The sequence below is a fragment of the Myotis lucifugus genome, unplaced genomic scaffold (assembly GCF_000147115.1).
Source record: "Myotis lucifugus unplaced genomic scaffold, Myoluc2.0 scaffold_76, whole genome shotgun sequence".
Classification (NCBI taxonomy): domain Eukaryota; kingdom Metazoa; phylum Chordata; class Mammalia; order Chiroptera; family Vespertilionidae; genus Myotis; species Myotis lucifugus.
This window is the reverse complement of record NW_005871124.1, coordinates 4544401-4568061: the sequence shown is the minus strand read 5'-3', so window position 1 is coordinate 4568061 and position 23661 is coordinate 4544401. Positions and strand designations below refer to the sequence as shown.

Genomic DNA, 23661 nt, shown 5'->3' with positions numbered 1-23661 from the left:
AAGGATGGATGACCTATGAGATCTATAGGGACAGAGTAGTACAGCGGTTCTCAACCTGCGGGTCGCGACCCCTTTGGGGGTCGAACGACTCTTTCACAGGGGTCGCCTAAGACCATCGGAAAACATATATAATTACATATTGTTTTTGTGATGAATCACTATGCTTTATGTTCCATTTGTAACAATGAAATTGGGGGTCACCACAACATGAAGAACTGTATTAATGGGTCACGGCATTGGGAAGGTTGAGAACCACTGGAGCAGTAGGTTTTCTCATTGGGCTCTGGATTTTTCTCACAGATCAGCTTCTATGTGAATTCCAGCCCCAACTCAGAATTGAAGCAGCTCTGGCTAAAGCAAAAACACTAGCAATATGCTCTGTGGTCTAGATTTAGTTTAAATGTTGTCAGAGAACCAGCAGACAAAGGTTAACTTGGAAGAACACGTGGTCACATGGTTTGGGAGACTGAATTATGCAGAATTACTTGCACTTATTTTTGTACTTGCCTCTTGTTATGAGCAAGATTATGAAGGGATGGGAAGCCTGATATGGAATAGTGGCTGGGGTCTCTGTCCTGATAGATGCTGCCATGTCAGCAATTTCCTGTCTCAGCAGGTATGAGCAGTAAGAATGAGCCTTTCTCCTTCCCTGTCTCTTATTATTCTTGGATAAGCGTGAAGAACAACAGAGGGTGGGAGCCCCTGTATTTCTTTTCTACTGCAGGTTGTTGGACTGCACACAGATTTTCTCATAGGAAAGCTAGAGAGGGAGCTGCTGGGTGGGTGAGGGGAGGAGAAACGCTTAGGGAAATGCCCAGAGGCTTACAGAGAAACCGAAAGTGTCTGGAGCAATGCCATGTGCTGATAATGGCTCCCTGGAGATCATCAACCCTGGGGCACTTCAGTGATGGAGTTGGAAGGGTGAACAGAGTGGGCTCAGGAGCAGGTGCCTAGTTCCACAGCACTGAGGATGGGTACCACCCTGCCTCCTGAGACAGAATGCTGGGGAGGAGGTGCCCGTTCAGGCCCTGCCAAGGGGCAGGGTGCTCAGCTGATTCTCAGGTGTGAGTCAGGGGAGGGCCCTGACCCAAACTGTGCCCCAGGGTGAGGGATCTGCTTTAGGAGGCAGATGGTAGCCAAAGACTTTCTGCTTTGTGGATGCCAATTTGGAGGCAAGAATAAATATTTTAAGCAAGGTGTGTGTGTGGCTTTAAAAATAAGTTTACACTGTTGATTTTGTCCCCTAACATTTTTTATAAAAATCTCCAAGTCTACAGGAAAGTTGAATTTTATAGTGAGCACATATGCTTAACAACGAGATTACTAGCATTTTAAGATATTTGCTTTATCAAATCTCTAACCATCTAGGTGCTCATCTCGCCATCCATGAACCCATCTTTTTTGATGTGTTTTTACAAACACTCCTGAATGATTCTGCATTATAAGTTGAATATTTGGTTTTCAATTTTTTTGAGGTAAAATTTACATGCAATTAAATCTTTTAAAATGTAAATGCACATATCCTCGGTGTAGAGTGCTGTATGTTCTATCATTTTGTCAGCTTTTACAAAACCATTTTTTTTCTTTTTTACAAAACCAAGCTTCTGGTTAGTCACAGAATTTTTAGAAATTATAGAAGGAATTCAGTATAGCAATTCTACAAAGTCCTGATAGACCAGTGGTTCTCAACCTGTGGGTCACGACCCCTTTGGTGGTCGAACGACCCTTTCACAGGGGTCGCCTAAGACCATCCTGCATATCAGATATTTACATTACAATTCATAACAGTAGCAACATTACAGTTATGAAGTAGCAACGAAAATAATTTTATGGTTGGGTCACAACATGAGGAACTGTATTTAAAGGGCCAGAAGGTTGAGAACCACTGTGATAGACAATTCCATGGCAATCCATGATGGTGTGTGTCCATGTTGAATTAAAGGTCCTTATGAAGTGGCAGATTACTTTAGCATTATGAAGGGTACATTTGTCATGCTCATTAGAAAAATGAAGAGATGCAGGTGTTGATTTCTGTTTATCACTGTTTTACTGGGGAATCTTCACTTCCATTATTTGTTTTAGTTGTTTGTACACCACTGCTCTGCCAAGCTGCTTGAAACCCCAAACTCAGGTAGGACAAGAATATGCTCTGGGCCTGTGTGATGTCTTGCTTTTAAAAGGAGGGGAGAATGGAGATTTGGTTTTTCAAATATTTACTTCTGTGCCCCCAAATGCCAGGTGCTGTGGGTAAAACAGAGAACGTCAAAGATAGAATCTCTAGAAGGAGTGTACTGTTTACTTGGGAAAAGATATGAGTATGAGATAGGTCATGAAGTGTTAAGATAGTGTAATATGAGTTCAGAGGGGAGGCAGTGGCTGACAGCTCCAGTGGTTAGAAAAGGTTTCTGGAGGAGCATGAGGTGGTTGGTTGGAGAGAGGGAGAGAGGAGGGCGAGAGGAGGGCTTTCAAGGTCCCTGTGGATTGGTCTCAGCAGAGATGCTTTGTCCTTCAATCCAGCATGAATGGATGGCAGATTTCAGGAAGACTTGGCAGATAAGATTGAAAAGATAAATTGGGTCAATTATATCAGGCCTTCATTGACAGACAATTTAAAAAGGCTAGTACAGTCTGTCGTTTTCTCGGTTATTTTGCATTCCTCACGCGTGATTAACAGAAATACTATACTAGTAGTGCCTTTATGTCAAAAGAAAGAATGGTACTCATTTATTGATTTGTTGAAATAAAAGAATTTGTGTGAACTGTTTTCTAAATAGATTTGTGAGAAATGATGATCAAAGAACATATGTGGAATAAATTTTTAATCTGAAGGTTTAAACACAAATATCACCTTTTCACGAGAAGCCATGACCATGATGAATTGCACTCATTTTATTAATGGAATATGGTTACTGTTTAAACCATAAACAAGCAAAAAGGCCAAACAGCATTTTTTGTGTATAGTTACTCATATTCTTAAGTGTTGCAAAATACCAAAGGGGGGAAAAACAGAAAGGGAGGTGGGGATTTGGTGGTTTTAAAAATATAGTGAGTAATTGACTTATGCTAATACCAGTGTACTCATAAATGAGTAACAATAGTGAATTTAGAAGGGATATAAGTAGAAGAGGGGCTATTTAAAGGCTGTATAATACTAAAGGCAGCTGAATTGGTCACAAGTAAGGATTCTCTCTGGGAAATCTGGAAGTAGTTCAGTTCACCCCCACAAAGTTCTGTTTCTCCTTTATCTAAAGGAGTCATCTTGGGGAAGTTAAGAGTTCTTTCAAGTATGGCTTCTTTTCCACTTGTTTCCTGGGGGGAATTCATGGCAGATAAACTTGTGTGTGGTTTTGCATTGAAGAAGTGCCAGTGGTAAGCAAGAAAAATCAATTGATTTTTTTAAAAGGTCGGTGGTGATGTTTATGAACTGGAAACACAAAAGGTTTGCTTGAATTTATTTTCTTAGCTTTTGTTTCTAAACATGGTATAAAAGTATAAGAACTGACCAACCATCCTTTTCATAAACATAGATGCTATCTTCTTTTTAAACAAAAGATTATAGCATATAAATAAAGCAAAATAAAACTGACCAAAATGTGAAGACAGGAAAGTCTGTTGTGGATTTTCAATTATGAGCGTTTAATCAGAAAATTTTCATTCATGTTGAAAATATTTTAAATGTTATGTATTTTCCTTGGAATTCCTTTTCTCAGTTGACCCTGGGCCAGATAAAGGGATTTTATGTCGTTTTCTATCATAGTATCTGTCTTATTTTTGTGGATATTGATTATTGTCTGGTCTCTTATCCTCATTAGAATTAAACTTTGTAAGGACAATGGCACCATGTTGTGGGTTATTATTGTAATATCAGCACCCACCGAACCCAGTGATCAGACACTTATTATTTGATCAAAGAAATAATATCATAAACCATACATTAAAGCTGGATTTATCCAGATATGTCTTGGGGATTTTGATGTCATTAGCTAAACATATGACATGACTGAGTAATTTTTAGCCAATATCTTTAAATGAGCTTATTTTTCCATTGGTTTTGTTGTTGTTGTTTTGTTTTCTCTTGTTACTTGAGATTTCCAGGGACTTGGGTCACTTTTTTTTAAAAAAATTTTGTTTATTTTTCCATTGATTTTTAGAGAGAACAGAAAGGAAAGGGAGAGACACAGAGAGAGAAACATCGATGTGAGAGAGACACATCGATTGGTTGCCCCCCACACATGCCAAGCCTGCAACCAAGGTACATGCCCTTGTCGTTGATCAGAATCGAACCCGGGACCCTTCAGTCCATAGGCCAAGGCTCTATCTACTGAGCAAAACCAGTTAGGGCTCACTGTTAAATATATATTTTATATGTAAAATGTATATGGAATATAATATATTCCACACGTATGGAAGATAATCTCAAGTTCTACTCATTTGGGTAAAGCTTTAGATAAATAATTTAGTATCTCAAAGTGTATGAATTTGAATGGCATGAAGAGGAGAGACCAATATCATGTTTTCTTGGTGAAGGCATTCTCTAAAGGTCTTTGAACAATTAATTGAATGGAATACTTGTTAAATAAATTTGAGGTCATAGGCAAGTTGATGAACAGTTTTGATTTTTTTAAAAAGAAATCTAATGGTTTAGAAATAGCAAATTGAAATTCTCATTAAAGCATATATTTCCCTCAGTTTAATTCAACATGAAAAAGTATATCTTTGCATTTTAAAGTTGGAGATAATATAAGTAATTATGTCTTAACTTTAACAGCCTGTTCCCTCAAAACTGGTGATAAATTTAGATGAAGTTTAGAGCACCAGAAAAACCATACTGTAGAGCTTTGTGTTATATTTAAGGAAAATTTCTTCTAAAAAAATTGCTTTCACAATTGGAGAAAATTGTATTTAAAAGGAAATCATTTTTAAGACCCAATTTGGTTATTATAATCTATCCTTTATAGGTTTTGTTGGTAAATGAGAAATAAATGCAGAGAGAGATTTATATGGATATTTGATTTAAGAATTGCCTCAGGACTTTTGCAGGGTACTTTAGTCCAAGTTGAGGGTATCCCTGTTTCTATGTCTTCTGGTTTTGGCTATGGCCAGGTGTTACAAGTATTTTCTCTCTCATTTAGAATCATTGTTTCCAATTCTTTCTGAAGTATACTAAGTGCCTACTCTGTAAAATTCAGAAAGTGAATGTTTTCTTGCCTTATATAAGTTTAGAACTTGGGAATAAGTTAGTAAATGGCATGACCATTTTCATTTTGACATATAAGCAACCCCAAACAGGTTTAATCCTTTTTTTAAAAAAGTCACATTAGCAATGTTTGAAATATCTTTGCTAAAATGAAACTTCAGGATGGTATGAAACTCATTATCTTGGGTTTCTTAGTGCTTCTTAACAGAGAGCGGTGGCAAGTTGAGGAGCATGGATGACAGGAATGTTTTACAAGGAGGTTATTGATGGGCAGGAAATGTTGCAGATAAATAAGTTTGGAGCGCAGAAACCAGCCTGTACTGAACTGGTAAACGTATATATTTGGCTTTAACTTTCAAATGAACTTAGGTTTTTAGCTTAGACATAAAAAAGGAATCTAGAAGTTATTGAATAGCTAACCCTTCCTTTGAGCAGTAAAGGTCAATGAGGTGTTGAGTATTGAGAGTCATGGAAACAAAGCTGGGAAAACATTTTTCGCTCCTTGCTCTGAATCTAATGCAGTTTTCAAGTGTGCAGGAGGATGGGAAGTTTTTAATGTTGGTCACCACTAAAGAGAATGGGTTGCCTCAGATGTAGAGATCATGTGGCACAAAGTAAGGGCTCAATAAGTGGGTTGAATGACAATTTCTAAATGTTATCTTAAATTTCTGGAAAGATAATGAAGCTTAAATCCTGGAAGAAGACATTCAAGAAAATAAAGCAAACATTGTTTTATGCAATGAGTTAAATCGTAGAATCTATTGCAGCTATGAAATAAGCTCAAGAAGAATTTACATCATGTGATGATGACAGACATGTGAAAAGAGGTGTCTGAAGAAAATAGGGTGCCATCTAGTGGAATCATTTCACATGCATTGTATTAAACTATTTTAGATTTAGGTTCTTAATAAAACATCTAACAATTGATTTTCTTTCTCAAAGAGTGTTTTTTAACTTATTTATTTGGAACTAATTTTATATTTGCAGAAAAGTTGCAAAAATGGTACACAGAGTTCTCATGTACCCATTACTCAGCTTCCTCAATCTTGTATTAACAGTGGTACACTTATCAAGACCAGAAAATGAACAGGGGTACAAAACCACTAAGTTCTGGACTTTATTCGGATTTCACCAGTTTTTCCACTTAAGTTCTTTTTCATTTCCAGGATTCTATTCAGGATCCCACGGTGCCTTTAGTCATCATGTCTCTTTTGGTCTCCAATCTGAGACAATTCCCCAATTCAAGAGTGTTTATTAAAAATATTTCTCTAAGGATTGTGTCTGTTGTAAAATACATTTGATAATATAGGAGACTTAGAAAATTAAAAGGTGGTTTTAAAATGAGAATTTTTTATCTAGAAATATGTATCCTGCTTATACTTTTTATTTCCCCAAAAATCTTTTAAAATAGCTTTTTTATATTTGTAAAGTGCTTTATAAGTTTTACTTGTTCTGAAAAGTAGTGAGAGAACTAATCTTTGACAATTTTCTCATTTTGCTTAAAAGGAAATTGAGCCATAGGGAAGTTATATATTTTGCCTGAACTTGAGCTGCAGTTTCATGCATACTGGCAGGTAGAAAAGGGTCGATAAATTATACAGCAATTGAAAATTAAACCTCATTTTGCCAACATTTTTTATTATGACAGTAACCAAAATTTTGAAACAAAAGACAAATCTTCTAAAATTATATCAAATTTTTTATTCTCTAAAAGTTGATCCCTTGAATGCTTTCAAATGCTCTCAAGTTATTTGTCACATTTGAACACCATATATATTTATCTAGTTTTTTTGAAGTAATAGTTTGACCTTCTATTCCAAGAGTTCAAGACTGACTTTTTGCTGCTTTGTATATTGAAAGAAATATTTCTATTACAAGTTGTTTTTTTAAATAAAAGTGACTTTTGGTCCTTAAACAGCATCATTTTTTGCCCCAATTAATGTAATGGTTTGAAGGGTACTGGTTCAATTTAGAAGACGCTGTATATGAAAATGAGAATAACAAATGGGAGAGGCACAATCTGATGTGATTTTATTGGTTTGTGGCTTCATTACCTAGAATATTGCCTTTTACACTGTGTAGGTTTATCCCCTGAATATAATGAGCACAGTGTACCTGAAAGCAGCAGAAAGGCCTGGAATTTCCACAGAGGGTATAATGTTTTCCTTTAGTGCTGCTCCACACCCATCTTTCCCAAATCAACTCCAATGTGGTGATGTTATATGAAATGAACCAGCCTTCTGGACATCTTCCACTCCTAGCTATGGGCTAAGCAAGGGTGTTTTAGCATGCAGTGCTGGGGCCTGGGTAAGCTATTGACTCAATACTGTGATCATCTTATGTGATTCTAGCAACCACATACTTAGGAAGAGGGTTCCCAGCCTGTCAGTAGATTTATTCTATCTTAAGGCAGGCCGTGGCTAATTGAGAAAGGTTTGTGGCATCTGGGAGATGGAGTTTCAGGAATGTGAGTAAAAGAAAAGGAGGGAGAAATGTGATTTGTACTGTTTGGGGGTGAAAAGGGTATCTAGGTAATTTTCCTTTAAGTCTGCAGTAAGTCATTGTGTTATTTTTAAACCTTTTCAGGTAACATATAAAAAGAGAATGCATATTTGTTAATAAAACACTTGGCCTAACAATGATTTCTGTTTTCAGAAGTGAAGCATAGTGTTTTCATTAGATCCATCCCTTTCTTATTTTTCTTAACAGATGGAGAAACTGAGTCCTGAAAGGTTGCAACATCCTTGAAGAACTAAAGTAGCATATGGCTTATTCAGGAGGTAAAGATGAGAACAGCTTCTACTTAGTTGGTGCCCTGTTGAAGAGAAATGCTTTTGCTCAGCTTGGTGAGTATTGACCTACAGATTACATCACTTAAGATTTTTTTTAAAAAGTTAAACTTACATAGAAAAAAAATACATGTGTTGCTTTTAAAATGGAGGCTTTCAACAGCATTTAGATCTATCCATATGTTATGGTTTAAATCAAATTAACCAGCCAATTTCAGATCTGTTTTTTTGGAAAGCTTAGGTATACACTTGAAGTTTCTGTCATATCACAGCTTGTAAAAGTTACTTCCAAATGGTCTTTCATTTACTGGTTAAATTAAGGATGTTTCTCTGAGGAAGAGGTCATGTGCTCCTAATTGGCACTGCCATTCTTCCCTGTATACTCTGTGCTGTTCCTGCCTTTCACTCGCCTCTGAAACATCGCGCTCCCTGTGTTCTGAGTGCTTCCTTTTTGGTACCTCTCTGTCCCCAAGTACCTGGGCTCCTGGAGGACACAGGGTCCAGCAACTCAAGGCCAAGTAGAGGACCCTACCAGACAGCTCTGTCTGCCCACCCACCAATGGACAGTCACAGTGAACAGTTCCTCTTTCTGGAAAGTTCTCCTAGGGTTCCAATCTGCAGCCAAAGTAGAGAATTCTTGCTGCAATGAGTGGAGGACTGGTTTCTTGGGGAAGAAACTTAGGAAGTGACATGGATGACATAAACCTCTATTCAGAATCCATGTTTGAGGTCTAAGGAGAATATGAGAGGTTTTCTCATACTCTCTCACGGGTCTTCATTTGGGGACAGTATGACCACATTTAATCCTTACCACCACACTGAGGAAGAGATTATTTGCCTTGTTTTAGGTATGAGGCTATAAATACTTAAGACAGGCAATCAAGTCATTTGCCCAAGATCACATAACTAGTAGACAATAAAGGCTATGCATTAATCTCACTTATCTGATTTCACCAAACCATACCAAGAGAAAAATTTTTTAAATGGATGTTTGATATTTCCTTTCTTACTTGCATATCAATATAAATAACAACATACTGATTTTCAGGGCATGTATTTTTAGATTTGAAGAATTTTTGTCTTAATAGTGAGATTGTGTATTTATTCACATTTTTTGAGGACCCACTATCTGCCAGACTCTTTACTGTGTGCTCTGGATGCAGCAGTGATAATATATAAAAACAAGTATTTTTATCAAGTCCTGAGATAGAATTAGAAGCTTTATCTGTGTATCTGCATATTTCATTTTGTCCCTTCTTCACTATGAAGACATTGAAACAGAGAACCCAAGATTAATCATGTCATCTTCCCATTGACTCACAGAATTACTGAACTAACAGGGTACTTCTGAGGTTACTTAGGGTCTGGGGAAATGTGAACTAATCCATTCTATTATTAATAAATTTCAAGAAGGGAGATTTCCGTAAGCCTTTGTGGTAGCTGCTGCTTTCGATTGTTAGAGCCTGTTGTGACGATGATAAATTACTTCTGTCCCATAAGGGTTGGCTGGTATAAATGTCAGTTTTAAGCTGAATACATAAAACATTTTTAAAAATCTTTAGTTTTTGAAATGATAAGCAGGGGGCCCTGGCAGGCGGTCAGACACCAGTTTGGTACTTGTGTGTCCTGAATCCTAAGCACGGTGGTGACAATCTCTGACAGTTACTTCTGTTTTTCTGTTGCAAACTATTTGTTCAGTTAACTCACTTTGCAATGTAGTATAGAAGCTTCTAGAACATCTCTTCTAGTAGTTATCTCAGCCTCCTTCTAAATAACTTTACTTTTTTTTCTTCCAAAAGGCTCTATGCTTCATATAGAATTGTATACTATTTTTTGCATTCGATTAAACTTTTTATTGCCAACACTATTACAGATGTCCCCCATTCCGCTCCTTTACCCACCACCACCCAGCCCCCGCCCCCTCCCCTCTGGCCATCATCACACTTGTCTGTGTCCATGGGCTATGCATATATGTTCTTTGGCTAATCTCTTCACCTTCTTTTATCCAGTCCCCCTCTCCCCACTCTGTATTTTTTGTTGTTGATATAGTTAAGAGCCTGACTTCCTATTATAATAGAATGATCAGTTCCTGGGCCACAGACTTGAGTATGGTTTATTAAACTCTCCCATGTAGTAATTTGCCATCTGCAACATAATGACCATTTTCACCTCAAGTCTCAGATTTCATGATTGCGTTTATCCCTTGAAAGTGTAGGGGGAAATCAGAGACACTTTAAGTGCTTCCACCATGAGAGTGCCAGTTGTGGGGGAAACATCTCCCAAAAGAATAACTTGTCAATTTTCCCAGAATTTTCCCCATTGAAAGTGGTATACTTGTCAGATTCTGAGATAAAATGAGAAGTTTTATCTGTTCAAGTTCCATCATGTCCTTTTGAAACATAGAATCCTAGATGCATTCATTTCCTGGTCTTCAGAACTACCTGGTCTACTCAGCAGAGAGTTCCTGCTGTGTGAAGTATGTCATTTTGGTTGCTGGAGCCTGTTTCAGGCCTTTGTGGCTCCAGGGCTACCTCCCCTGCAGTCTGTCGGTCATACTTGGCTGGGTTCACCTCACAATGGCTCTTTTATCCTGGTCCAACAAAGCAAAGTGCCCATGGCTAGAATCATGACTTTAAGTGCCCATCTTTTTTCTAGCTTCTCAGTATCCTAATGTGACATTTTCCTCCATGTACCTATCTAAGATTGTGCTTTAGATGTAAGACAAAAGCACTGTCTAGGTTGCAGACTTACCATGAAATTTCACTTAATCACTGAAAGATCACATATGATAATGCATCAACTTTCCAAGGTGAAACTTTCCCATTGGAATCACTATGAATGTGGTGCTACTGGTGGTGGATTATATCTTGAAGATTTTTTAAGGCAACGTATTAACATTTCTCATTTATCCTTAGTAACTTAACACTCATCTCCATTTTAGTTATTTGTGTAATTATTTAATGTCTATATTTCCCACTGAAGTTCAAATGCCACGACGACAGAAACGGTCATCACATTGCCTCACATATATAGCAGCTGTCCAATCAATACTTGTTTTATGTGTAATGTAGAGAGAGCACTGTGCTGGGACCCAGGAAACTAGGCTCCAATTCCATTTTTGCTTCAGCAAGGTATACGCCCTTGGGCCAGTCACTTCCACATCTAGACCACAGTCTCCTCATCTGTGAAATAAGGGCATGGGCAGGGAGATTCATAAGGTCGCTTTCAGCTTTATGAGTCTCCGTTTGTGTCTGACTAAATGGAGGAAGAATTGTAGCCAGTGAGTTGAATGCCACAACTTTGTTTCCAAATGCAGGCTGACTCCATTGAAGTGCCCTTAGGCTGGGAATGGCTGGCCCCTTGCCTTTCCAAAGAGATCTATGCCAGAACCCGAGTCATCTCCCTTGGGACATCTGAGGGCAGTATTTTCCAATTTTTTCTGTAGCAGCTGAATTCTCTTCAAAATAATAAAAGAATTTAAAAGACGGCTCATTACGTGTGGGCAGAAGCCATGTCAGCACTTAACCTATGCCTGAATCTTTGCTGCGTGTAAAATGGAGGAATCCCAGAAAGGAGTTCAGAGGGCAGTTGCTTTGGTGGGAGTGGGGTGGAGACCCTGTGGCCTTCTCTGGCCAGCTTTACACTTAAACCTCATCAACTCTTTCACTTTAACCTAGCTACTGCTATATTTCAAGTGAGGTTTTGTTAGCGTGTAGTTGCTTCATATTTTTATCCATTCTCATAGTCTCTGTCTTCTAATTTACATGTTTAGACAATTTGAGTTTAATGTCATTATTTATTACGTTATGCTGAGATTTGTGCCTATAATTTTTATTGTTTTCTGTTTATTCTATTTTCATTTCTCTGTTTCCTGTATTCAGCCTTCTTTTGAGCTATTTGAATATTTCTTAGCACTTTATTTTGATTGGTCTCTTGTATATCTCTTTGTATCTTTTTTTCCTTTTTAGTGCTTGCTCTGGGGATTGCAATATACATACTTCACTGACAATTTAGAATCAACATTTTACCACGTTTAGTGGACTATAGAAACCTTACCACCATATAGGTATTTTTGTCCTCCCTTCTTTTTTTACTTTTATCTGTTATATTTGCATACATTGAAAACCCCATAGAAAATGTTAGAATTTTTGCTTTCAACAAAGATCTCAAGAGGAGTATAGTGTTTTATATTTGCCCAGATATCTACCATTTCCTTTGCTCTTTCTTCATTCTTCCTGTTTTGGGGGCATCATTTCCCTTTTGACTAAAGAGCCCTCTTTAGCTATAAACTTAGACAAAATCAGCTGCTAATGAATGATCTTAGTTTTCCTTCATATGAGGTTCCCTGAATTTCACTTTCATCTGGAAGGATATATTCACTGGACATAGAATTCTGTGTTGACATTTCTTTTCCATAAGTGCTTTAAAAATGATGTGCCACTTCTTTCTCTCCCCTGTCATATTTACTGAGAAATTCATAGCCTTATAGATAATATGCCATTTTTCTTTCAGTTCTTTCAAGATTGTTTTGTCTCTTGTTTTTAGCACATTTTTCTTTGAGATTATTCTAGATGTGGTCCACTCTGCTGTTTGAATTGATAGATTTATGTCTCCGAAGTTTTCAGCTATTATTTTGTTAAAGTATGCACTCTTCTCCTGCCTTTCTGGGACTTCCATGACACAAATGGCAGACCTTTAGTTATTGTCCTCTAAATTCCTGGGGCTCTGTTGTTGTTTTTTTAAATTGTCTTTTCTTGTTCAGATTAGCTAATTTTTATAAGGATTTATCTACAAGTTCACTAACTTTCATCTCCATGCTGCATTGAGCCCATCCAGTGAGTTCTTATTTCAGGTCTTTTATTTTTCAGTTCTAAATTTTCCAACAGTCTACTTCATAGCTTTTATATCTTTGCCCAGACTTTCTATTATTCCACGGGTTTCAAGATTGCTCGTGATTGGTTGCTGGAGCATTGCAATAGCTGCTTTAAGGTCTTTGTCAGATAGTTCTAACATCTGTGTCATTTCAGCATTGGTATCTGTTCATTGTCTTTTCTCATGCTGAGTAATTTTGGGTTTAATCCAGGACATCTTGAATATTATATTATGAGACTTTGGATCTTGTTTAAATCCCATAAAGGATGTTGGTATTTGTTTTCGCAAGCTGTCGACTTGGTTAGGTTCAGAGAGCAAGCTTGAATCCACCTTCTGTGAGCTGTAGCCCCGATGTCAATTCAGTTTGCCAAACCTTGGCAGTGCTATTTGCATGTGTCTGGTTTGTGCATCCCCCAGTGACCAGTCCGGGACATAGCAATTCAGTTTTCAAAGTATTCTGTACTATGTTTAGGATGAGATCCACACATGCACAGTTTGTGAGTGAGCCTGGGAGTCCATAAGCATTTTATGGGGGTCTCTCTCCCAAACTTCCTCTTATCCATAATCTCTAATACTTTCCAATTCTGTGGGGCTTTTCTATTTTGGTCATTTAGCCAGAAAGCTTGGGTTTTCATTACTCTGTTCTGCCCACGTCCCTGGGGCCAAGCAACTGGAGGACAGAAACCAAAAATGGTGGAGTTTGACCCCAATCTCTTGGAACCACAGCTCCACTGAACCCAGAGAAAGGTTCTCCTCCCTCAGAGTTTTGGTCCTGCCGGCTGCCATCTCCACTTGGTGAGCTGTAGCCTGAGAGAATAAAAAGAATGGGGGAAAGTGGGGATTTCCCCAACTTTCCAAGCATTAGGAGTTGACTTTCCTGCTCCCTGAGCCAGAGCTACAGGGCATCCACTGTTTGTGTGTCTGCCTGCCTCTCTCTCTCTCTCTCTCTCTCTCTCTCTCTCTCTCTCTCTCTCTCTCTCTGTTTACAATGTGAGTTCAGTCTTGGCATATTGGAGGAAAAGTAATGGTAAACTCATTTCCAGTTTGGTGTTACTTCAATTCTAGTCTTTCCTAATTTGCCTGCTTTTATTTACTTTTTTAGAATCTTCAATTAGATGCTCAGGCGGTCTCTCCAAGTTTTATAGTTTGGTTCACTGAGAAAGACAGGATGTAGTGTGCTCACACTATCTTAGACAGAACTCTAACTTCTGTGTCTGATTTTGAATATGTAGAATACTATGAGTCTAGACAATGGATGCATTAACCCTTCTCTTAGTGTTAGTCTACCCAGCTTTCTGTCTTCCCTTGAAACACCATCCTTAGGACCTGCATGCACACTTTAGGAGGAAAGTGAGATTAATAGTGACAATCAATAGAGTTATATCCATCATCTAATGAAACAAAAATTGCTTGTTACTTGATTCTACAACTAAAACTAAATGGGAAGTATTTTTTTATCATTAACCTACTAAAATGATAGTTTTCCCAAAGAGTTATATATACAAGTCAAAGATTTCTGAAATCCTTTTAATTCAACTAAAAAAGGACCATGAAGATAATGCTTATGTAAATCTGAATCCAAAGAGCACCCTTTCTACTATGTGAAGTACTTCTTTAAGAGAACTTTGTTGTACAAATCTGTCAGTGCCCTATTTTAGATTCTAAATGTTGTATGTGCTTATAATTCCTGGAGAGGTGATTATTGTGCTAATAGTTGAAATAATTTCGTTAAATTCAGAGAACAAGCTTCTATGAAAATCTGAATTAAAATTGTAAATACCTTCCTTATTAGCTAAATGGTTAAAGGTGTGACCAGGGTGGTGAAGGATATTCAAAGACCTGTTGTTCAGGAGGGTGGGGAGCAGGAAGCTCTGTTGATGTTAGAGGAGAATGGAATGTTTTAGGGAGTTGGGGTTTGTCATTTCCAGGAGCAGAACAGGCCGCTCAGTGGGAAGGTCTGGCTCCAGCCTGAGCCCACTCACAGGATGTCAGGGGGAAGTGTGACTAAGGTCATGGCCACACCACGTGGTGGGCCAGCCGGAGCCAGAGCAGGGGCTGCTGTGGCCACACATCCTGAGTTTCCATGGTCTAATGCAGTGGGCTTGAAAGAAAGGGTGGATGCAGGATGCTGGCTGGCGTTTGGAGTGCGTGGGCTGTATGTCTTAAGTGACAGTGGGTGGATATTACAGCATTTCATCTGCTTTTCCTTTGACACCTTTTAAAGATACAATCCATGGTTTTTAAGAGTTTATGCCTGTGTTTGCTAGAGGGATCTTAAACCCTTTACCATTCCTAGGAGCACAAGGAAAATTGAGTACCATTTACCCACAAAATGGAAGTTTAAAATTAGGTCAAGAATTTTAAATGCTACTCATATTAAGCAGTTTAGAGTGTAATTTTGAAATCCTTGTGTAATTTTAATACCTTTCCACATCTGAAAAGGATACATATATTTCTCTTAACTCTTCTTCAGAGAAGTGCTGTTCAAGATGTTTAACAGATTGGGTTTCAGAATTTCAGCAGCTTTATGGTGTTGTCATCCAGTTTGACAGATTAAATGTGCACTTAGAGGAAATGAATTATATTTTTAATTGCTGGAATGTATTGTACCTAAGGAACATGGGAGAGTATGTTGTCAGGTTTCAGCTGTGATTAATATTTTGCTGATGATTTCTCAACTACTTGGCATGCTTAAACCCTGCCTGTACTTGAACGATGTCTAGTATTTCCTAGTTGTAAAAAGTTACGGAGTCTCAGAAAACTGATGTAAATTCTTATCCTTAGTCCATTAGGATTTGAAGTCTCATGTCAAATTTTAATTTCTTAATTTAGAAAACATTATTAAAAGTATAAAGTAAAACTTGAATTATTGGGGATCACTTTGTAAGTTATATAATTGTCTAACCACATGCTGCACACCTGGAACTAATTATATATATATATATATATATATATATATATATATATATATATATATATATAGCTAATATGCTAAGTGTCCAATCATCCGACCAATAGCTTTGATGCACACTGACCACCAGGGGGCAGATGCTCAACACAGGAGCTGCCGAGCTGCAGTGACTTGGCAGCGGCGGTTCTCAGGTGATGCACCCTAAAACCAGAGAGGAGGGAGCCCGATTCCTGCGATTAACCTTCAGCCGTGGGTTATGTTGTTGCTGGGGCACTGTTGGCCCCGAATCTGGTTTACTGCACACTTGTGTTTGCATTCCACACCCTGTACGACAGCAACTTTGCAGAGTGCCCTCTCGCACTCCGGGACCCCTGGGGGGATGTCAGAGAGCCGGTTTTGGCCCGATCCCCGCAGGCCAGGCCGAGGGACCCCACCTGCTGGAGGGATCCCGCTCACTCCACAGACGCTGGGCAGGGACCGCGGGAGGTTGGCTCCAGGGTGTGTCAGGCCTGTCTTGCCCAGTCCCATCCCACCAGCCACCTTCTAATTAATTTCCTTTCAATGTGCACGAATCCATATACTGGGTCACTAGTATAAAATAATATTGAATGTCAACTGTAATTGAAAATTTTAGTAATCTTTTCCGTCCCCCAACAAATTACTAAAAATACTTTAAGGAATGAGGAAAGGGATTTTCTTTAGAGACTAGGTAGTTGGGATTCAAATTATATGAATTCAAGTATCGTTATAGAAATTTGGGTGGGATGCCCTAAGTACCGTGGGCTGTTACTGTTAGATATCATTGTTGAAGGTGCTGTGTTTTTAAGACCATACCTCTTGGCAAGAATTCATTGAAGTGTAAAAAACATTTCCTTTAAAGATCTAAGCAAGTATTTATTTAATTCCGGTGTTCTTCCTAAAAGTTAATACTTGCATTGCTCTTAGAGAGAGAAAAGATAGAAGAAATCACAAGTTTTAGTTGTATTATTTTGAATGCAATGTCATATTCAAAGTATGTGAGCTTACCTTTAAAATAAGGTATCTGAAATGATAGGTATCAGCCTGAAAAGCTATAAATTCCTTAACAAAAAGGGAGAGTGGAACCAACATTTTTTTAGCACTTTTTATGTATCATCCTAGAGGCAAGTCACCAATTCCGCTTATGGTTTCTTTTAAATTTTTGAAACTGTTCACTGAAGAAAATTTATAGATTAGAACAAAATGCATAGGTTATATTGAGTTTGGCTTTTGTTGGGTGGGGGATGATAAGAAAAATAGGCTTGCCCTAACTGGTTTGGCTCAGTGGATAGAGCGTCAGCCTGCGGACTGAAGGGTCCCAGGTTCGATTCCGGTCAAGCGCATGTATCTTGGTTGCGGGCACATCCCTAGTGGGGGGTGTGCAGGAGGCAGCTGATCAATGTTTCTAACTCTATCCCTCTCCCTTCCTCTCTGTAAAAAAATCAATAAAATATATTTTTTTAAAAAAGAAAAATAGGCTACACACAGACGGGTGTGTTTGAGAACTTAAAACAGTGGTTCTGGAATGAGGATGACTTTGCCCACTGAGGGACATTTGGCAATGTCTGGAGCCCCCCCCCCTTTTTTCCTTTTGGTTGCCACCACTGGGGATTGGAGATGCTATTGTTTGCTAAATACCCTGCAATGCACAAGTCAGCCCCCCAACAGCAATGAATGATCTGGCCCCAATATCAAAAGTGCTGGCGTCGAGCAACCATAACTTAAACGCAAAAGAAATGAAAACCAATGTCCTCCTTGCCTCACTGAGATGTATGGAAGAAACTTTAGCTTGATTCACCCATCATAGCACATAGCTACAGCTAACTATTATTTCTAGAGACCTCAAAGAGTAGAAAATATAACTTACTAACAACAATGATTTATTTGTGTTTTCCTGGGTCCATTATTTTAGGTTTTCACTTTCAGGATACACTATTTTCCTCAAGTCTGAATTTCTCACAGAGTAATTATGCCTTCTTCCACTTCTACTTGATCTCTCCATCATGGAGGTAATAATTAGCTAGCGACTATTCTGTGTGAAGCATTCCTTTGCCCAACGAATTGAGGGGCTGCTATTACATTGTCCATGAGGTTTAGATCCATCAAACAGTAGGGGGTGCTATAGTGTATGAACATTGTTTAGATTGTTATTAAGCATAAAAATCATAGCGTTCCAAAGTCGGAATGTAATACACTGTAAGGATAAGGTTTTGTTAGCATGAAGTGGCATTAATATGTGGTTCTTATTAATAAACACTTAAGTTCTATCTTTAAATGTTTAGCTTGTGCCTGGAGACTCAGAGATTCAGTTGCAAGACTTCAGCATTATAGAGGTTCTGTGCTCCTATCTACCATTCAAATAGGTTCCCTTCTTCAGTGTTCCAAGTGGTCATAGATTTATAAAAGGTAATATACCCATAGTATTTGGCACAATACATCATTCTTAGGACATTTTAGAGCACTTACCACTGTTTTCAATGTCAGAACATTAAAATAAATAAAGAGATGGAATGGAGCTGGGGAAAGGGTATAGAGCTGGAAAGCTGAGAAAGGTAAAATTGTGAAGAATGGAAAGAGTGTCGAATAAACCAACAGAGGTTCATTCTGTGTATAGGAAATATTTTTGAATTGAAAAATAAAATTAAAATATTTTTGAGCACTTAGCAGGCATGAATTCTTTAGGCACTTGGGGATGCTGTAGAGAGAGAAGGGGGTTGAGATTTAGCCAGAACTGAAAGGACAGATGGGGGAACAACAAATACAATAATCTGAGTTGCTGATTTTATAAAATAAAACATTTGATCATAGTCCTGGGACGAGACCAGATGTCTCTTTCTGTTTTAATTAGGAAGTGTGCTTTAGTTACCTCAAAAAGAAACGGTCTTTGCTCTCTTAAAACTATATTTAAAAAGATACCACCACTATCTCCACCAAAAAAGATATATGGGTGGTGTAAGATAACATAAATTGAGCTCTCTTCTCAATTATAGTCATTGAATTTCAATTTAAAAAATTAAGCTTTCCCCCATGTTACCTTTTAGATTACTGAGCATGGACATGCAGATTTTTGTTACTGTTGTTCGCTGAATATTAATCTTTCATTTGCTAGCCATTTAAATTCCACAGAAAAAAACATAACACTCTAACCATTAGAAATAATGTTTTAAAAATATATCTCTTGGCCCGAAAAGATTTACTGTGTATTATATTGCTCACCTATTTTCCTAATGATCTTTTTAATTTCTTGTGGTGAGAGGATTTACTGAAAAAGGTGGGAAGTGATTTTCACTCAGGGTCTGTCTTTTTAATTTTGTTTCCCCTCAGTTTTAATCTCTCAAAAGAACCTTCTCCAATTTTGTAAACTTGGTCTAAATTATAATCTTATCTGCTTCTAACAGAGTGGCTTTGAATGAGGCAGCTGCCTTCTAATACCAATTTTATTAACTTTTAAAATGAGGGAGAAAAAAACAATGGAGTAGATAGATAAAACAATATTGGCAAAAATAATCTTTGAAGCCAGTTAAAGATATATGGAGTTCATTATACTATTCTGCCTACTTTTGTATATGCTTTTAAGAATTTTCATAATGCAAATATGTCAATTAATCAAGCAGAAATAGATCAAACTAAACCTTGTTCTAGAACTACCTTTCGGCATTCTTAAAGGGATGAGGGGGGCGATCTGAATATAACTAGAGGCCAAGTGCAAATATAAGCATAGTATGGGATCAGAACTTGTCTGAGGTGAGTGGCAGATGAAGGGAGTAAATGTGTTTAAGGATGGGTGCAGATAGAAATTCCTTAGCTGTGAATGCTGTCTTGACCAACCATAAACCCTCCAGTAAATGGGCCTTTCCAGTGAAAGGCCAAAAGAAAAGGACAAAAAAAAAAAAAGCACAACTGTCAGGAATAGAGGATTCGTGGATGGAATCCTCTTTTCTTCAGCCCCATTTTTTTCCTTTTCTCTAAATTTTGGCCCTGAATGGTAGATCTTCATATGCTGTGTATGGCACCATCTCCCAAAGTCTTGCAGGCTCTCAGCAAGATGATCAAAAATGTCTTCAGTCCTGGCAATCCAAGCAGCTGCACATTTCTGGGACATTTTTGTCTTTGCCCTGACACTCTGATTAAGTATCTCACTTCAGTGGTTGATTTTTGGAGCTCTGTCCTTATTACTATGTAGGGTTGTTTCATTTGGGTGTACAGGACTCCTTAGGTAGAACTTTCACCCTGTCCACCTTGGAACTCACTGATCCCTCAAACCTCACACTTGACTTTTTATTTTTAAAAAAGTCCAACCAGAGCTACTGAGAGCAGAGAGTTGAGATACATCTCAAAAACCCAGAAATCTGTTTTGATATAAGAGCTCCACAGATGTTGTACAAACACATCCCTTCTAGTTCTCTGGCATGGACCATGGCTCTGAAGGGCAGAGATGAGTGAGGAGCCCAGGACCTCTGTTCCTTGGAAGGAGGAGACAGATATAGCGACACCTGCCAGCCTGATATGGAACTGCACTTAACACTCACCATTTACTTTGTGATGTGATTTTTTTTTTCCTTGGTAAAACCCTGAGTGAAATCATGGATGTAGGAATGCATACTGGTCTGTAGATATAGTCTCTTTGGCTCACACAGTGCTATAAATGCTGCAGTGTTTCTTCCTCTTGAAATAATGGGAAATTTGGCTCACTGAGCCTACCTTTCCACAAGGTAAAATGCAGGGAATTGTGTGTGTGTGTGTGGTGGGGGTGTTGAGAAATGTCTGCCATGCTAAACAGAGACACATGTTCTAACACTTGCCCTGACCTCCCACTCCTTTTATTTGATATTTTAGCCTTGGGGGCATCTTGGTTAAATCATTCATCTTCATGTGCCTCCCTTTGTAGGGATTACCCTGTGGGATGGAGGGCCTTGGGTGAGAGCCAGGACTAGAAGCCAGGCTGGGATGAAAAGTGTATCTCACTGTTGGTGGACAATGCTCTTGAGCTACGCATCTTCATGCTTTATCCGGCCCTCCCAGGCCACAGCTGCACAGCACATGTTGCCTGTTCTTCAAGATTAGAATTAAAGTCAGAGAGGGGAACTCAAGGTGCCAGTTTTTTTTTCTAATCCTTCCATCCACGAATCCTCTATTCCTGACAGTTGTGCTTTTTTTTTTTTTGTCCTCTAAGCACACCTGCGGCATTGTTCCTGCCTCCACATCTGTGTCTTTGCAGTTCTTCCTTCCTATTGAGCCCATTCCTACCTGCTCGGGGGTGATGCTTGGAAAGCACACCGCTCTGCCCTTCTCGAGTGTTCTGAAGGCTGAGTGCTGGCAGGGTTGGAGGCTGAGGACAGGCAGTAGAGAACAGAGCGTCTACCAGATCACTTGCTTTGATCTGTTTTATATATTGGGCTTTCTTGTAAATTTCCTTTGAAGAAAGCATTCCAAAGTTTAAGATATTGCCTGTTTTGTTCATGTAGAGCCTACATGTTGCCTTATTATTCATTATCCTTCCTAATCTTTGTACCTGGTTTTTAAAATTGCGTCTTAAAATTTGGAGGGCGCTCTGACCAGTTTGGCTCAGTGGAGAGAGTGTCGGCTGCGGACTGAAGGGTCCCAGGTTCAATTCCAGTCAAGGGCATGTACCTTGGTTGCGGGCACATCCCCAGTAGGGGGTGAGCAGGAGGCAGCTGATGGATGTTTCTCTCTCATTGATGTTTCTAACTCTATCCCTCTCCCTTCCTCTCTGTAAAAAATCAATAAAATACATTAAAAAATAAAATAAATTAAAATTTGGAGGGCGCGGTCTCTGTCTTGTATGTCTCTACTGTCCCAAAGTCCATCCTGAGACTGCACATATAGTAAGATAAAAGTACTTTTTAGAAAAGCAAATCAATATTTCATTTACTAATTGTCAGAGCACAGCATTTATAGGTAATACAAATTTAAACTTTAATACCCTGAGATTCTCCTTCTGATGGCATACCTAGTCCTTCCTCCTCTTACAATGTGTACAGTTTTTTAAATGGAAGCTATCCATATAATTGTTTCTTTATTTCTCTCATCCATGGAGTTCTGTCTCTTTTAAGTCTGGGGCTAAAAGTAAGGGACAGGTGGTGACAGGCCTGGCTAGAACAACCCTGGGAGCCTCAAGCCACCTGATGTGGGGGAAGCAGGAAGGGATGGACACTTTGACAGTGTTCAGGGTGGAGACCACAGTCTTCTCAGAAATACCATGGGGAATCCTGGACTCTCCCTCTAAGAAATACTGTACTTATCACCTGGCAGCTCTCATTAGGCAACTAAGTACTGTTCAGGGGAGATCCCACAACCCAAGGCAAGGTGGATGGGAGCCTTGATTAAGTTGTTAACCCCACACTTGCTGTTTATTTAACCTTCAGCAGCAATAAACTCATCTAGCTCCATTTCATCTAGTAAAGATGGGGGGGTCCTCAGAGCATCGGTTGTAGATCTCCTCTGTGACTCAGCAGACAAAGCTTTATGCCAGCGTTCCCTTTAAGTTTCAGAAGAGGACACTAAACCTCAGAGAGCAAGCATACATACAGTCTATTGCAAGTCTTTGCCTTATCCTCAAATGTGAATTTTCAATGTGTTATATGTCTGTTTTCCTATCAAAATAATGTTTACAATTATTTCTTCAAAGTACATTATTAATTGTCCTCAAATTTTGGAGCATAGTTGATACCCTCAAAATAAGTAATGTGTTGAGTCCCTGGTTTTGTGAATTCCCAGAGAATCTTTATGCTACTTCAAGCTAATTTTTGGTGTGGTTAGTTTGAAATTCCAAGATTGTATATTATTGCATATAGCAGTTCACTTTACCCTCCTCGTAACCCATCAAATAGGTACTACTAATGACCTTCATTTTACAGACAACAGGCAGAGAGATGTTCAGCAGTTTACCCACAGTTTACAATTTGTAAACTGTGGAGCTGATATTTGACCTGGCCACTCTGTCTCTGGAATCTGTGCTCTTAACCTTACTCTGCTGTCCACCTCTCTAGAGTAAACTAATTTAGGTAAACCAATTGGTTTTTTTGGTCATTGATGGTGGTCTGAGAATTTTGGTGCTTCTTTTCACAGCCACTACCTGACCCAGAGAAAATTTGGATAAATTTTAATGTCATTTACAGGTTACTAATTTGTCCAGAGCTCAAGAAGCTAAATGGTTTGGCTTGATGTCATCGGTTGCCAATAACTCGGTTAGATAGACTCTTCTACCTGATGACCACCAGCTTGTCAATTGAGATATATGACAAAGGGAGTGCCTCTGACTAGGGTGATAAATGTCACTAGAGATATTCAACCTGAAGTTTGTCTTGGGATTCTAGGTGATCTATCTGCATAAGCCACGTAGTTGGGTGTTTCCAAACAATGTGACTAAGATATAATATTATAGTTGCTATAGTGGCTTTGAAGTATTATTTGGTATTGTTGCACTTTGCTTTGAGTTCATTGTGTTTGTTAGCTGTGTAAACAAAACGCAAACGCCATTTATTACTCACAGTTCTGTTTAATGCTTGTGGTTTAACGTTTGCCAGATATTTCAATATATAGCCACAGATCACTCTGGGTGACATCAACAACAAAGTTTTTCTGTTTCTTCCTTTCGTTCTTTTTTAATCTGTTTCTTTAGTTATTAAAAATTTGGATTGGGGCTGATCGCTTACTATATCCAATATGACAACAGAAACAACAAAAAGTCACAGAGGAGAATAAACGAATCCATGTCCAAAGAGAAGGTCTTGGACAGACATACAGTGTAAAATTTGACCTTCCACATATTCCTACCTCTGGCATACCTCCACCGGTGCTCATGGGGCTGTTTTCCATCATACTACCTCACCCATTATCTGTTTCTTGATCAA

General features: G+C 38.6%; 1 long non-coding RNA gene across 10 annotated transcripts in view; it reads left to right on the top strand.

Annotated features, from left to right (window-relative positions):
• Positions 1-23661, top strand: part of LOC102431266 — an 87844-nt gene that overhangs the window by 33816 nt on the left and 30367 nt on the right. For 6 of the 10 annotated variants that reach the window (XR_002829738.1, XR_001348626.2, XR_002829735.1 and 3 more), the window contains exon 6: positions 7907-8043. This is a non-coding gene — a long non-coding RNA (uncharacterized LOC102431266). Of the gene's footprint in view, positions 1-7906; positions 8044-11302; positions 11477-20675; positions 20918-20960; positions 21367-23661 lie in introns of those variants that run through there. The other 4 variants (XR_002829739.1, XR_002829737.1, XR_002829736.1 and 1 more) reach the window with 4 other exon arrangements.